The sequence below is a fragment of the Musca vetustissima genome, unplaced genomic scaffold (assembly GCF_032173495.1).
Source record: "Musca vetustissima isolate MV318-11 ecotype Yass unplaced genomic scaffold, APGP_CSIRO_Mvet_v1 utg11258, whole genome shotgun sequence".
NCBI lineage: Eukaryota > Metazoa > Arthropoda > Insecta > Diptera > Muscidae > Musca > Musca vetustissima.
In genome coordinates this window covers 67,506-84,134 of record NW_026873339.1, presented here as the reverse complement: position 1 = coordinate 84,134, position 16,629 = coordinate 67,506, and positions in this window count along the sequence as shown.

Sequence of the window (16,629 nt, the reverse complement as noted above, 5' to 3'; positions counted from 1 at the left end):
ATTTGGCACAGAGTGCTCTTTTTGGGACAAAATGTCCATGCAAAATTTTATGTATGTAGGTCTACGTTTACTGGTAGCCCCCATACAAAGGTACCCCTATTTTGAGTATTTACCCAAAAATTGGTTTAAACTCATTAACTGCCGAACCACTTGACATAGGCGGCCAAAACTTTGCACACATGTTTCTAATGTCAAAGCAAATATAGAAATCCAACATGGGGACCCTGGGTCCAAGTTTTGATATAGCCCCCATATAACCGTATCTCCCGATTTAAGGTATTTTTTGCCTATTAGACACATTTTAAGGCCAAATTGGCTGTAATTTGGCACATAGTGTTCTTCTTGGGTACCAAATATCCATGCAAAATTTTATGTATGTAGGTCCACGTTTACTGGTAGCCCCCATACAAAGGTACCCCTATTTTGAGTATTTACCCAAAAATTGGGTATAAACTCATTAACTGCCGAACCACTTGACATAGGCGGCCAAAATTTGCACACATGTTTCTAATGTCAAAGCAAATATAGAAATCCAACGTGGGGACCCTGGGTCCAAGTTTTGATATAGCCCCCCATATAACCGTATCTCCCGATTTAAGGTATTTTTTGCCTATTAGACACATTTTAAGGCCAAATTGGCTGTAATTTGGCACAGAGTGTTCTTTTTGGGTACCAAATGTCCATGCAAAATTTTATGTATGTAGGTCCACGTTTACTGGTAGCCCCCATACAAAGGTACCCCTATTTTGAGTATTTACCCAAAAATTGGGTATAAACTCATTAACTGCCGAACCACTTGACATAGGCGGCCAAAACTTTGCACACATGTTTCTAATGTCAAAGCAAATATAGAAATCCAACATGGGGACCCTGGATCCAAGTTTTGATATAGCCCCCATATAACCGTATCTCCCGATTTAAGGTATTTTTTGCCTATTAGACACATTTTAAGGCCAAATTGGCTGTAATTTGGCACAGAGTGTTCTTTTTGGGTACCAAATGTCCATGCAAAATTTTATGTATGTAGGTCCACGTTTACTGGTAGCCCCCATACAAAGGTACCCCTATTTTGAGTATTTACCCAAAAATTGGGTATAAACTCATTAACTGCCGAACCACTTGACATAGGCGGCCAAAACTTTGCACACATGTTTCTAATGTCAAAGCAAATATAGAAATCCAACATGGGGACCCTGGGTCCAAGTTTTGATATAGCCCCCATATAACCGTATCTCCCGATTTAAGGTATTTTTTGCCTATTAGACACATTTTAAGGCCAAATTGGCTGTAATTTGGCACAGAGTGTTCTTTTTGGGTACCAAATGTCCATGCAAAATTTTATGTATGTAGGTCCACGTTTACTGGTAGCCACCATACAAAGGCACCCCTATTTTGAGTATTTACCCAAAAATTGGGTATAAACTCATTAACTGCCGAACCACTTGACATAGGCGGCCAAAACTTTGCACACATGTTTCTAATGTCAAAGCAAATATAGAAATCCAACATGGGGTCCCTGGGTCCAAGTTTTGATATAGCCCCCATATAACCGTATGTCCCGATTTTAGGACATTTTTATCTATTAACCAATTTGATTGGCTGGAATTTGGCTTAGAGAGTTCTCTATGAGTACCAATTGTTTGCTCTGGTCAACTTTTTCTGTCCTATATGGCGGTCCTGATTTTGGGTATTTATATATATTTATAAACTCTTTTACAGCCGAACTATTTGACGTGTGTTTTGAAGACCCCTTTTCCCATACAGGAAATAATATTGATTTTAAACCATGTGTGTCAAAAACCACATTTTGCATGAATATTTTGTGCAAAAAAAATCTCACTATGCCAAATTACAACCAATTTGATCGTAAAAGTACCTTAAATCGGTAGGTACGGTTATATGGGGGCTATATCAAAACTTGGACCCAGGGCCCCCATTTTGGATTTCAATATTTGTATTGATATAAAAACCATCTGAGCCAAATTTTGGCCGCCTATGTCAAGTGGTTCGGCAGTTAATGAGTTTATACCCAATTTTTGGGTAAATACTCAAAATAGGGGTACCTTTGTATGGGGGCTACCAGTAAACGTGGACCTACATACATAAAATTTGGCATGGACATTTTGTACCCAAAAAGAGCACTCTGTGCTAAATTACAGCCAATTTGGTTGTAAAATGTGTCTAATAAACAAAAAATACCTTAAATCGGGAGATATGGTTATATGGGGGCTATATCAAAACTTGGACCCAGGGACCCCATGTTGGATTTCTATATTTGCTTTGACATTAGAAACATGTGTGCAAAGTTTTGGCCGCCTATGTCAAGTGGTTCGGCAGTTAATGAGTTTATACCCAATTTTTGGGTAAATACTCAAAATAGGGCTGCCTTTGTATGGGGGCTACCAGTAAACGTGGACCTACATACATAAAATTTTGCATGGATATTTGGTACCCAAATAGAACACTCTGTGCCAAATTACAGCCAATTTGGCCTTAAAATGTGTCTAATAGGCAAAAAATACCTTAAATCGGGAGATACGGTTATATGGGGGCCATATCAAAACTTGGACCCAGGGTCCCCATGTTGGATTTCTATATTTGCTTTGACATTAGAAACATGTGTGCAAAGTTTTGGCCGCCTATGTCAAGTGGTTCGGCAGTTAATGAGTTTATACCCAATTTTTGGGTAAATACTCAAAATAGGGGTACCTTTGTATGGGAGCTACCAGTAAACGTGGACCTACATACATAAAATTTTGCATGGACATTTGGTACCCAAAAAGAACACTCTGTGCCAAATTACAGCCAATTTGGCCTCAAAATGTGTCTAATAGGCAAAAAATACCTTAAATCGGGAGATACGGTTATATGGGGGCTATATCAAAACTTGGACCCAGGGTCCCCATGTTGGATTTCTATATTTGCTTTGACATTAGAAACATGTGTGCAAAGTTTTGGCCGCCTATGTCAAGTGGTTCGGCAGTTAATGATTTATACCCAATTTTTGGGTAAATACTCAAAATAGGGGTACCTTTGTATGGGGGCTACCAGTAAACGTGGACCTACATACATAAAATTTTGCATGGACATTTGGTACCCAAAAAGAACACTCTGTGCCAAATTACAGCCAATTTGGCCTTAAAATGTGTCTAATAGGCAAAAAATACCTTAAATCGGGAGATACGGTTATATGGGGGCTATATCAAAACTTGGACCCAGGGTCCCCATGTTGGATTTCTATATTTGCTTTGACATTAGAAACATGTGTGCAAAGTTTTGGCCGCCTATGTCAAGTGGTTCGGCAGTTAATGAGTTTATACCCAATTTTTGGGTAAATACTCAAAATAGGGGTACCTTTGTATGGGGGCTACCAGTAAACGTGGACCTACATACATAAAATTTTGCATGGACATTTTGTACCCAAAAAGAGAACTCTGTGCCAAATTACAGCCAATTTGGTTGTAAAATGTGTCTAATAGGCAAAAAATACCTTAAATCGGGAGATACGGTTATATGGGGGCTATATCAAAACTTGGACCCAGGGTCCCCATGTTGGATTTCTATATTTGCTTTGACATTAGAAACATGTGTGCAAAGTTTTGGCCGCCTATGTCAAGTGGTTCGGCAGTTAATGAGTTTATACCCAATTTTTGGGTAAATACTCAAAATAGGGGTACCTTTGTATGGGGGCTACCAGTAAACGTGGACCTACATACATAAAATTTTGCATGGACATTTTGTACCCAAAAAGAGCACTCTGTGCCAAATTACAGCCAATTTGGTTGTAAAATGTGTCTAATAGGCAAAAAATACCTTAAATCGGGAGATACGGTTATATGGGGGCTATATCAAAACTTGGACCCAGGGTCCCCATGTTGGATTTCTATATTTGCTTTGTCATTAGAAACATGTGTGCAAAGTTTTGGCCGCCTATGTAAAGTGGTTCGGCAGTTAATGAGTTTATACCCAATTTTTGGGTAAATACTCAAAATAGGGGTACCTTTGTATGGGGGCTACCAGTAAACGTGGACCTACATACATAAAATTTTGCATGGACATTTTGTACCCAAAAAGAGCACTCTGTGCCAAATTACAGCCAATTTGGTTGTAAAATGTGTCTAATAAACAAAAAATACCTTAAATCGGGAGATATGGTTATATGGGGGCTATATCAAAACTTGGACCCAGGGACCCCATGTTGGATTTCTATATTTGCTTTGTCATTAGAAACATGTGTGCAAAATTGTGGCCGCCTATGTCATGTGGTTCGGCAGTTAATGAGTTTATACCCAATTTTTGGGTAAATACTCAAAATAGGGGTACCTTTGTATGGGGGCTACCAGTAAACGTGGACCTACATACATAAAATTTTGCATGGACATTTTGTACCCAAAAAGAGCACTCTGTGCCAAATTACAGCCAATTTGGTTGTAAAATGTGTCTAATAAACAAAAAATACCTTAAATCGGGAGATATGGTTATATGGGGGCTATATCAAAACTTGGACCCAGGGACCCCATGTTGGATTTCTATATTTGCTTTGTCATTAGAAACATGTGTGCAAAATTGTGGCCGCCTATGTCATGTGGTTCGGCAGTTAATGAGTTTATACCCAATTTTTGGGTAAAAACTCGGGTATTTACCCAAGTATTTACCCACGTCTTTAAAGTATCGTAAAACTATCCATTCTAAATCGATTTGATAACAGAAATCCGGAAATAGGGTGTAAGATGTTGTATTACCGAGTCAATATAGTAAATATCCAAATAAATACCCGCAAATGGGTATTTACCCGGTATTTACCCGGTAAATACCCGGTAAATACCATCTCTAATTATCAGTTCTCGGACGGCATTAATGTTTTGTTTCTTAATTGCATTCTCGACCTCGTAAGGGTCATCTCTGTATTAAGGACCTCCGGGTTCTCTTAGTATAGAAGCCCTCCAGTAGAACTTTTTATAAAAGGGACCACCATTAGGTCAACTGTAAAAAACTTCAATAAAATACCAGAATACCAGATCAGAATATCTTTTATGCATAATAGGCCTCCTCCATTATATAATAGATAGACCTCCATAAGTTCATCTTTGGACAGAGGATCTCCAAAAAGTATTTGATGAATATCTTCACTGGGTCCTATAGAAAACCTTAAGTGGACCTTGCATGTATAGAATAGCTTCAAAAGTTTGTCTGGGAATAAATATCTCGAGTATATCTTCTTAGAAGAGACCCGTAGAACATCATATGTGGACCGAAGACCTCCAGGATGTTTTATAAATAGGTCGTATATGTAAAGAAAGACATCCAGTAGGTATTCTATTATAAAAAAGGTCTCCAGAAGGTATTCCATGCATGGAAGTCCTCCTGGTTATCTTCCATGAAAGGAGGGCCTTCAGAAGATTTTCTGTGTATGACAGGCCTCCAGAAAGTCCTCCATGTATAGAAGACTTCCAGAAAGTCTTCTGTTTATGGAAAACCTTCCTATTTTGAAGGACATTTAAAATATCTTCAATGTATAGCGAACCTCCATAAGGTCTTCTGTGAATAGAAGAAGGAACTTTAGAATGTCTTCCATTTATAGATTTCTAGAAGTAATTCTAGGTATAGAGGAATACCTCAAGAATAAAGTCCATGTAGTACTTCCGGAAGATCTTTTATATTGGGGACCTCCAGAAGGTATATCATACATAAAAGACATCCAGAAGGTTCTCAGTGAATAGTAGACCTCCCGAATATCGTCTATGTATAGAGGTCCTTTAAAAGGCCTTTCAAGTATGGAAGACGTCCAAAAGGTTTTCTGTGTATAGATAATCTGCAAAAGATCGATCTCCAGAGGGTCTTTCAAGTACAGAAAATCTCTGGAAAGTCTTTCACGTATTCAAGACCTCCAAAAATTCTGCTACGTATAGAGGACCTTCGGAAGGTATAGAAGAACGAACTTTAGAATGTCTTCCATTTATAGATTTCTGGAAGTAATTCTATGTATAGAGGACCTCCATTTGGTCTTCTATGTGTAGAACCTCCAGAAGATTTCCTGTGTATGGCAGACCTCTAGGAGGACCTCCAGTAGATCTTCTGTGTATGGAATACCTCAAGAATAACGTCCATGTAGGACTTCCGGAAGGTCTTTTATATAGGTATATCATATATAAAAGCCTTCAGAAGATTTTCTGTGTATGACAGGCCTCCAGAAAGTCCTCCATGTATAGAAGACTTCCAGAAAGTCTTCTGTTTATGGAAAACCTTCCTATTTTGAAGGACATTTAAAATATCTTCAATGTATAGCGAACCTCCATAAGGTCTTCTGTGAATAGAAGAAGGAACTTTAGAATGTCTTCCATTTATAGATTTCTAGAAGTAATTCTAGGTATAGAGGAATACCTCAAGAATAAAGTCCATGTAGTACTTCCGGAAGATCTTTTATATTGGGGACCTCCAGAAGGTATATCATATATAAAAGACATCCAGAAGGTTCTCAGTGAATAGTAGACCTCCCGAATATCGTCTATGTATAGAGGTCCTTTAAAAGGCCTTTCAAGTATGGAAGACGTCCAAAAGGTTTTCTGTGTATAGATAATCTGCAAAAGATCGATCTCCAGAGGGTCTTTCAAGTACAGAAAATCTCTGGAAAGTCTTTCACGTATTCAAGACCTCCAAAAATTCTGCTACGTATAGAGGACCTTCGGAAGGTATAGAAGAACGAACTTTAGAATGTCTTCCATTTATAGATTTCTGGAAGTAATTCTATGTATAGAGGACCTCCATTTGGTCTTCTATGTGTAGAACCTCCAGAAGATTTCCTGTGTATGGCAGACCTCTAGGAGGACCTCCAGTAGATCTTCTGTGTATGGAATACCTCAAGAATAACGTCCATGTAGGACTTCCGGAAGGTCTTTTATATAGGTATATCATATATAAAAGTCATCCAGAAGGTCTTCAGTGAATAGAAGGCATCCAGAAGGTTCTCCGTTAATGGTAGACCTCCCGATTATCGTCTATGTATAGAGGTCCTTTAGAAGGCCTTTCAAGTATGGAAGACCTCCAGTAGATCCCCTTTGGATATAGGACCATCAGAAGGTCTTCCATGTATGGAAGACGTCCAGAAGGTTTTCTGTGTATAAATGATCTGCAAAAGATCGTCCATGTATACAGGATCTCCAGAGGGTCTTTCAAGTACAGAGAATCTCTGGAAAGTCTTTCACGTATTCAAGACATCCAAAAATTCTTCTAGGTATAGAGGACCTTCGAAAGGTATATGCTCAAGGAGGTCTGGACCAAAATAAGGTCTTCAATTTGGATTTTCCAGTATGAATTATTAATTGCCTCCCCTGAATACCCACCTCTTTTCCCCAATGACTCATCCTCTTTATTAACATTCAAACATATTCTTTAGAATATAGTATACATATAGGTGGTCATGGATGAGTATATTTAGCTACTTGAATGTATATACATATATACATAAGCTGAACATACCAGCATATGAGTGTATGTATATGTGGTCCACACAACAACAAACTTAACGAATCTTCATTTTAGCTTTCTTACGTTCTCTTAGATTTGCTATTCATTATTTGTGTAACATTAATTATGTTAATAATGTTATAACAGTATTATTTGTTGTTGTTGTGGTGGTGGTCTACTCTAAGAAGCCACACACATATACATACGTACCTACATATGTAAAAATGTATACCAATATAATAAAATTTGTGGTATAACATACAAACAGCAGCAGTAGCAGCAGAAATTTCTTATTATAATTATAATAAGAATATGGAAATCTTCTATTACTTCGGAAATTACCTGCGTCAATAATAATGGGTGGGTGTTAGAAAAATATATCACACCCGTCACACCCTCTCTAGTTTCCTCCTTAATACATATTCAAATTTGTCGAGGGCAATATGTACATTTTTGTAATTATGTAGACTAAAATTTGAAAAATATTTAATTTGTTACCATAACCTTTTTAGCCACCGGAAGAAATTTCTAAAATGCTTGACTATTTAATTCAAATAACCCTCCTCCTTCTGTTTTTTGAACATTTCCTACTGCCGCTGTGACGTTTATCATTTATTTCTATGTAAAACTAATTCCATTGTCACGAAGTGATACATATGTACTGGCGAATATGCGATTTTGTTGTTATTGAAAATAATTTTGACGTCGATAAAATATTATTGCAATTGTGATGTCAATATTCTTCATGTTTATTGGAAATAATACTTCATTTGAATGTGCAAATTATTACGTCAAGTCTATCCGGTATGGTTTACGTCATCAGCAGTATAATCCAGAAATTTTCTTTACAGAACATAATGTCAGCGCCCAGGAGCATTTTTATAGAGTATATATCAATAAGTCCAACAAAAAATTAGGAATACAGTTATATGAGAACTATGCCAAAAAGGTGGACTGATGTGGGTAGTTTTTGTTAAAAAAAATGCTACCCAAAATATATATTCTAATATATCTATGAAAATATCTATTTCTATTTCCTACGAAAATATATTCTTAGAATACCTTTCCAGGTTAGGGGAGAATGGGGCTCCTTCGGCTTCGGGACACATTCGGCAATTGCGGTTTCGATATGAAGCTCTCATTGTATTTCTAGAAGATTGATAGAAAAATTAATAACAACTATAGAAAGTATCTTCGGGGTAGATTCGGCATTTTAAAGTGGGGCACATATACATATGAGTTTGTCTTTAAAATAATCCTTTAATGTGGAAATAATCCAAAAATGCTGTATTGACGCAAATGCGATAGAAAAAGGCTATTTCTTATAGTGTGTGTGGCCTTGAGACGTCAACGTCTTCCGCTAGAAAATATAGTCTTAAAAGTTAAACAATTAGTCGCATATTAAAACAAGATAAAATGTTTAGAGGATCTGACTTTCAACCAGACTGATGACGATGACAACTACCAGGCTATGACTATGGTGCCGAGTGTGCCCCATCAAATGCCCAAGCTACCCTGGGTAGGCGCACATTCGGCGAATTTGACTTTTTTCTCCAAAACTGTAAAAATATTTAACTAATAATTTTTTAATACATGATTTGGTACTAGTTTTTATAACTAAGTATCAGAGGACAATAGCCAGCCATAAAATTTTTATATCTGTTGAATAAGTACTGAGATATAGAGCTCTAAATGGGCCCCAATTTATATATTCCCATAGACGTAATTCAATTTGTAGTATTACTGGCAAAGTGCCCGCTACTTCGTATGCGGAAAGGGAATACAAAAAATATTTCACCCTTAATTTTGATTCCAAATTTTAGGGTTCCCGCTCACACAAAACGAATTGTACCCTATTTAGTACCATTTAGTTTTTCTCGTATCCAAGAGTATGAAATTCCAATACTACCTTAATTCTGTGATTTGCATTCTAAATTTAAGTTTTCCATCTCTATCCATTCACTCTGATCTAAACTGTACCAAATTTAGTACCATTTAGTACACGAAATGACAAATTTTGAAAACTGCCGACATATTTCAATCCTGCACTCCAACAGTAATATTAATTTAATCAAAATTTCAGGATCTCAACCCTATCCATTGGTACCATTTAGTACTTTTTGTTTCTATAATTAAACTACGTCAATCCTAAACTTCAAAAGTAATTTTAATTCCAAAATTCTGGAGTCCAACTATATCCACTTAATCAAGTTGTACCAAATATAGTACACATACGTACTATGCTTCCATACCTTAATTCTATATTCTAAAAGCAACCATTATTCCAAATTTTAGGTTTCCAGCTCTCTCCGTTCAACCAAATCCAAATTGTACCATATCTAGTGCCGTTTAGTACTTTTCGTACACACAAATACGAATTTCCACAGATGTCTCTATAGCTCAATCTTCAACAGTAATCAGAATTCCAAATTTCAGGTTTTAAGCTCATCCGTTTAAGCAAAATCCAAATTTTACTATATTTCGTACGATTTAGTACTTTTCGTATCAATAAGTGCGAATTTCCAAAACTACCTCAAATCTACACTGCAACTGTTAATTTAATTCCCAATTTCAAGACTCCAGCTCTATATGTGAACCGAAATCCAACTTGCATTTAGTACCATTAAGTACTTTTCGTACACAAAGGTACAATTTTTTAAAGCTACCTCAATCCTGTATTCCAACAGTAGTCCTAATTCCGATTTTCGGGATTCCATCTATATACACTCAACAAAATGCAAATAGTGCCAAATTTAGTACTTTTTAAAATACAGAAGTACCAAAATCTTAAACCATTTTTATACATCAACACCACTTCCCAGCCTGTATTCTATATAAAATTTCAAGATTTTAGCTATATATGTTCAATATGTATATGTAGAATTAGAACTAAACTTAGTACTTTTAGTACACTTATAGGTCGAATTTCCAAAAACCAAGCTCTTCCCGTTCGCCTAATACATAAGGTAAAATTTTTGGTACATTTTAGTACTTTTCGTACCGTTCTAGTTCGAATTTCCAAAAACCCAGCCTTATCTCACGCTTCTAGCTTCAGCCGTTTCGTCTGGGCGATGATCTGTCAGTCAGTCACTCTCTCACACACTTACTTAACACAAAGCTCTTTTATATATATATATATATATGTGTGTTTTCTGAAAATTTATGAATACTTATTGGAAGAAATCAATTAATTTTTCGGCAGAACATGTCGATAAAATCGAGAAATGATCGACCGGAATGTTAGCATACCTAACATCGCCCATTAGCTAAAAATCGACCATAAAACTGTTAAACCATTTACACAAAATTGGATTCAAAAAGAAGCTCGGTATTTGAGTGCCACGCCAATTAACAGAAAACAATAGGATGTATCGAATTTCCATCTGCGAAGTCTTAGCCAAACGGAATGACAAACCCATTTCTTAATCGGGTAGTGACTGGAGATAAGAAATGGATCACATACGAAAATTCTTTGCGAAAACGATCGTGATCAAGGAGCGGTGAATCACCTCAAGGAAGGTTCTGCTATGCAAGGAAGGTTCTGCTATGCATTTGGTGGGACTGGAAGGGGATTATTTATTATGAGTTGCTAAATTCTGATCTCTACTGTAAATAACTAGACCGTTTGAAGATAGCAATTGACCAATTCTGGCCAACAGGAGAGGTGTCGTGTTCCACAAGGACAACGCTAGGCCACACACATCTACAGTGACTCGGCAGAAAATTCAGAAGCTTGGTTGGGAAGATTTAATGATAATTTAGCACCAAGAGATTATCATATTTTTGTTGAATTGTAAAATTTCTTTAATGATAAACAATTGGTATCTAGGGAGGATTGTGAAATTCGAATACTAGAGAGAGGCATTATGAAGTTACTTTTAAAATGACAACAAATCATACAAAAACGGTGCAGATTTGGCCCGAAGATCTTCGTAAACCAAAGGCTGAGGGTATATATATTTTTTATTTGTATTTTTTTTTTTTTTATTTTAATAATAATTTTTTCCAGTAATGCTGACTTCGAAAAATTTTCTATTGTATATAACAAACAGGTAGCAATTGATATTTTTCCTATATTACGATCCCAAGACTAAGCGTTTCTTAACAAAAAACTGTCACTGGTTTCCCAAGAATTTCACTGACCACAGGATAGAAATCTTTTTGGGGTCTCTGAGGATTGGGCCAGATGTAGTTTTTCCTATAGGAGTCAATCTTAAAGATATATTCTTATAGAAGGAAACTCAGTCTTAGGGGTTTATGGATGTTTACTTCTGGATTGATTATTATTTTTTGGACTAGAATTCTTCAAGGTATAAAGTTCCACTTATCACAAAATAGCATTCTTATAAGAAAAAAATGGTCGGCAGATTGATTGAGAAATATTTATACCCTACCTAACTATGTTGTCAGGGTATTATAGCTTTGTGCAGCCCCAAAAGTTTGTAACGCCGCGAAAAAATGGTTCTAGACCCAACTTTACCGATCATATCTCGACTAGCTGAGTCGATCTAGACATGTGTGTCCGTCCATCTGTCCGTCTGTCCATTATAATTTGTAAACACGATACAGGCCACAGTTATAGACCAATCTTCACGAAATTTTGCATGTAGTATGGGTTCTGGCCAATGAAGACCCCTATTGTTTTTGGAAAAGATCTGTTAATATTTAGAGGATGAAATGGACCAAAAACGTTATTTTTGTCGGTTTTTCTGGTCGTTCCAGAGGCCGCAATTATGGCCCAAAGACCGCGAATTTTTGCATGGAGAAGAGGATCGGGCCAAAGAATAAGTATGTCTGTTTTGATATAGATCGGTCAATATTTAGCGGGTCAAATGGACCCTGACTTTTGTGTGAAAAATTAAAAAAAATGTATTCTATGGCGTATATATTTGCCCCTGAATGTCCTAGACCCGAGAAGTTGATAGTATGTTCAAGAGGAGTGGTTGACCTTGAAATTGATAGCAATTATATGGTCGTACGTATTCGGATGTGGGAGGTACACATAAATATTTACGGGTGTTTACGTACTGAGATATTACTTAGTAACCCATTGCCACACTAGAGGGCGGAATTGTAGCGCTGATCGCTTTGATCCATGAGATTCCAATTATGGTCAAGGACAACGTCTATAATTTTCGGTGATGATCACATAACCATTTTGGGAAAAATTACAAAATTTTTTGTGTTTTTTTTTTTCGAGTCGATCTATAGGCCACAATTGAAAGCCGAACATCACAACACAATCCACGGTGAAAGGAATGTGGACAAGTAATTAGAAGGACTGAATATTAGTCATATTCGGTAAATATGTCAGTGTAAGGAAAAGGTGCTGTTGACCTTTAATCGGCAAAGCGGTGCAAATATCAGAAATATTGCCCTGGCTCGAAATAAACATCAGCAGAAAGTTAGGGTTCCGTGATAGTTGTGTAGGGTATCCTATGGTCGCCCCCGTCCGACTATACTGCTCCGCTAACTGTTTTTTCTATTAGGATCCTGAATTTGGGACATTTTCTTCTAAAAATTTCTGTTCCTGTTCTTTAATGGGACTGGGATTTTTTCAATAGAAATAAATGTTAATATTTACGAATAAATTTTGTCTATATGTTCAATGATCACAGAAACTCTGCCTTAGAAGGAACTCATCCTTGCGGATATTTATGATTATTTTCTATAGGACTGGGACTGATTTTTTTAATAAAAAAATCGAATGCCCATGACTGTGTTTTTCCTGGAAAAGTGGATTTTCTACTTCGGAAAACAGTTACAATCAAATAGCACATAGTTTTGTATTGGCGAAGGTCTTTTGGAAAAGTCGTCTTAACCCTATGGTAATACATTATTGCTTCCATTTTGGAAAGAAGTTAGTTTCCCAGGACATGCTTGGTTATTAAAGAGAAAAAATCCCACAAACATTTTTCATGTAATATTTCCCATTTCTTTCCCCCATTTGACAAGACATGAGAAAAATCAATAATCACCAAGGCGGCATATTCGTTTAAAAAAGAGGAAAGATGCAAAAATAAGTACATGCGTTTTGTTTTGCGAACCAAAAACAAAAAACATCTCAACGACAGGACAACGAACAACACGAACAAAGAATACAAATCAAACCAAACCAAATGCTGTAAATGTGTAAAAGATGAAATGGCGGATAGCGGCAGCAACTGAAACAGCAGCAGGACTAGCGAAAACTTCTAACAAATATGCTGCGATACCAACCGAAATGGAAATCTGCTGTTGTGTTCTGTTGTGTATACACATCTAATGTTAATTTCCACGCATATAAATATCTCTATGTACAAGTTCTTATGTACACAACGATGGTGGTATATAGATATATGTATATATGTATATAGATGTGTACAATATGCAGATGTACATACTCTATATAACTAGGTAGGTTGGTATGTACTTGGGAAAATCACCAGCAAATGGAAAACCCCTTTTTCGCCTTTTTGGTTGGTTGGTTGGTTGGTGGTACACAGAGGGACTTTTGCTTTTGCCGCCGACACCGTCACCTCCACTGCTGCTGCTGTCAGGTTCTTCTGTTGCCAACTGCAATAACTTCCCACTACTAACAAAAATTTCCAGTGACTGCCTCACTGCCTAGCTGGCTGACTGACTGGTTGTTGTTGTTGTTGCTGTTGGTTTGGTTGCCATCTGTTGTGTGCATGAGTGCGTATAATCTTAACCGGGCCAACAAATAACCTGAATACAAATCTATGTACATCATCATCATCATACGTAGAACCACATCTATACATAAACGCGCATATATATACATATATGTGCATCACACTTATATACATATATATGTATATATGACATATTGTTTGTATGTATGTGTTTGTATATGTGTGTGTGTGTGTGCTATTGCGTGAGCTTTGTGTGGGAAAACCTCGAAATCATGTTACACGTTTCCATCAACGCACAAAATCTATATCTCATTTGATGACTCTAAAAGTAGCAAGAAAGTATCCACCATGGCCCACTCTTTTGCATATTCCCAGCCGATGCCCCAGCCCGGACAAGTGTCATACGACGACGCCATCTCAGGATATCACCAACCTCAATGGCAGCATTGCCATCACCCTCGCCATCTTCATTATTACATATTTATTATTATCGTCATCAGGGTCGGACTATTATTACGATTATTATGTATTGATATTTTACCATATTTATGTGTATCTATTTGTGCATCTCTTCATTATCCTTTGATATCCTTACGACCCACGCTATAACCGAAAAATGCCAACGGTTATGTTGAAATCTTGCCAACTGTTTATTTGTTTTATGGAGGACAGTGGTTAAAGTCAGACGCTAAACGTAAAGGAATTTAATTGGTTGTAGTTTAGAGAAATAAAATATTTGTAAATCGACTCAAAATTGTCTAAAAATGACTTGGCCCAAAAATACTTGGGATCTACAACAGAGCACATATCGTAAAAAAGTGTTGATGTTTGGAATTCAATAATGGGGGTATTCTCAAGGTAGGATAACTAAATTTCGCACAGACAGTTCTTCATCATAAGGGTTTGTCGGTCTAACGCTTGGAATTGGTCCATATAGTTTTAGCGCCCATTTTGGCTATATGGATATTCAGGAGAGAAAACACATTTCGGTATATTGAAGATCAAATAAGCAACCAAATTGAGTGTAATTTTTTTTTTGAGGTTTTATAAATTGGGTCCGGCCGATCCTTTTTTTTAATTATTTTTGTAAAAAACGCATATCCTGGGGCTATATGAAAAAATGTCAGATGGGGGTGGGGTTTTTGCTATCAGAAAAATTTCAAAATCGTCTGAATCTTAGATTTTTGCCAAAGCTTTACAAGACTTATTAAACCATTACAGTTTTCAACCCATCCAAAGGCAAGTTTCTCCGATGACTTCTAACAAACAAATACACTTTGATCAAGCGGAACAGTGGTAACATGTCAAGTTTTGTGGAATATCTTCTTCCACGTACAATTTCAATGACATACGTGGCGCCCACACCAATTCTCGATTTCAAATTTCGATTTTTTATGTCTTTGTGCATATGTTAGTAACAGGCAATAAGAAACAAAATAGACACTTGGTTCCTTTTGAGAATAGGCATAGAATCACTTTGTATTGTTTATGATCCGATTTTAATGAAATTTGAAATTGGAGAAAATCGGTTCATATTTAGATATAGCTCTCATATATAATATATGTTTGTTTTGTTGAAATCTGTTCAATCGGTTAATATTTAGATATATGGTTTCTATCATATATAATATATGTCCATTTTTGATGTATACGAAGTTTTGTGGAAATCGATTCAGATTTATATATAGCTCCCATATATAGTTTCTTCCGATATTATGTTAACGGTGCACCAAATTCCCAAAAAGAGACAATTTTTTTACAGGGCGCTGCAGCGTACTAAAATAGTTCCATGGTGATGTACACGAATTTTTGTTCATATAGCTCCCGTCCGATTTTATGTAAATGGTGCACCAAACCCCATATATTTTTCCGATTGATACGCAATTTTGCACAGCGTACTTAATTAAGTACAGTTTGATGTTTGTGAAGTTTTTTTGAAAACAGTTCAGATTTAGTAAAGCTCCCAAATATATTTTCGTTCGATTTTTTGTAAATGTTGCACCGAAGAGCATATGTTAGTTGGATTTACATGAAATTTGGAAGAGATGAGTTTAGAATATTAAAGTTGCAAAAATCGGTTTAGATTTAGATATATCTCCGATATATCCTTTCGTCTGATTTTATGTAAATGGTTCACCGAAGAGCCTATACACGAGATAAAATTGTGGACAGGCCACTGTGCAGGAGCTTACCACATGGTATATGTCACTGTTTCTCAATTAGGTCCAAATGTTGTACATACATACATAATTTTAGTCGGTACAAATGTTACACCAAAAAATCCAAGTCCCCGATTGACATGGAACTTTTCATAGATATCAAAATTGAGATCACACATTTAATTTCACCCGATTCCATTTCAAAGGACCTCAAAATACGATATGTCTGTTTTATCTACAGGATATTTTATATATAGTAGCATCTCTGTATGTACCCAAAGTGGTGAAGAGTATCATAAAGGTGGCCCCGTCGTACTTTTGAACTTTCCTTAACGGTTGTTTATGCAATTTCGATTCAAACAAATAGTCCT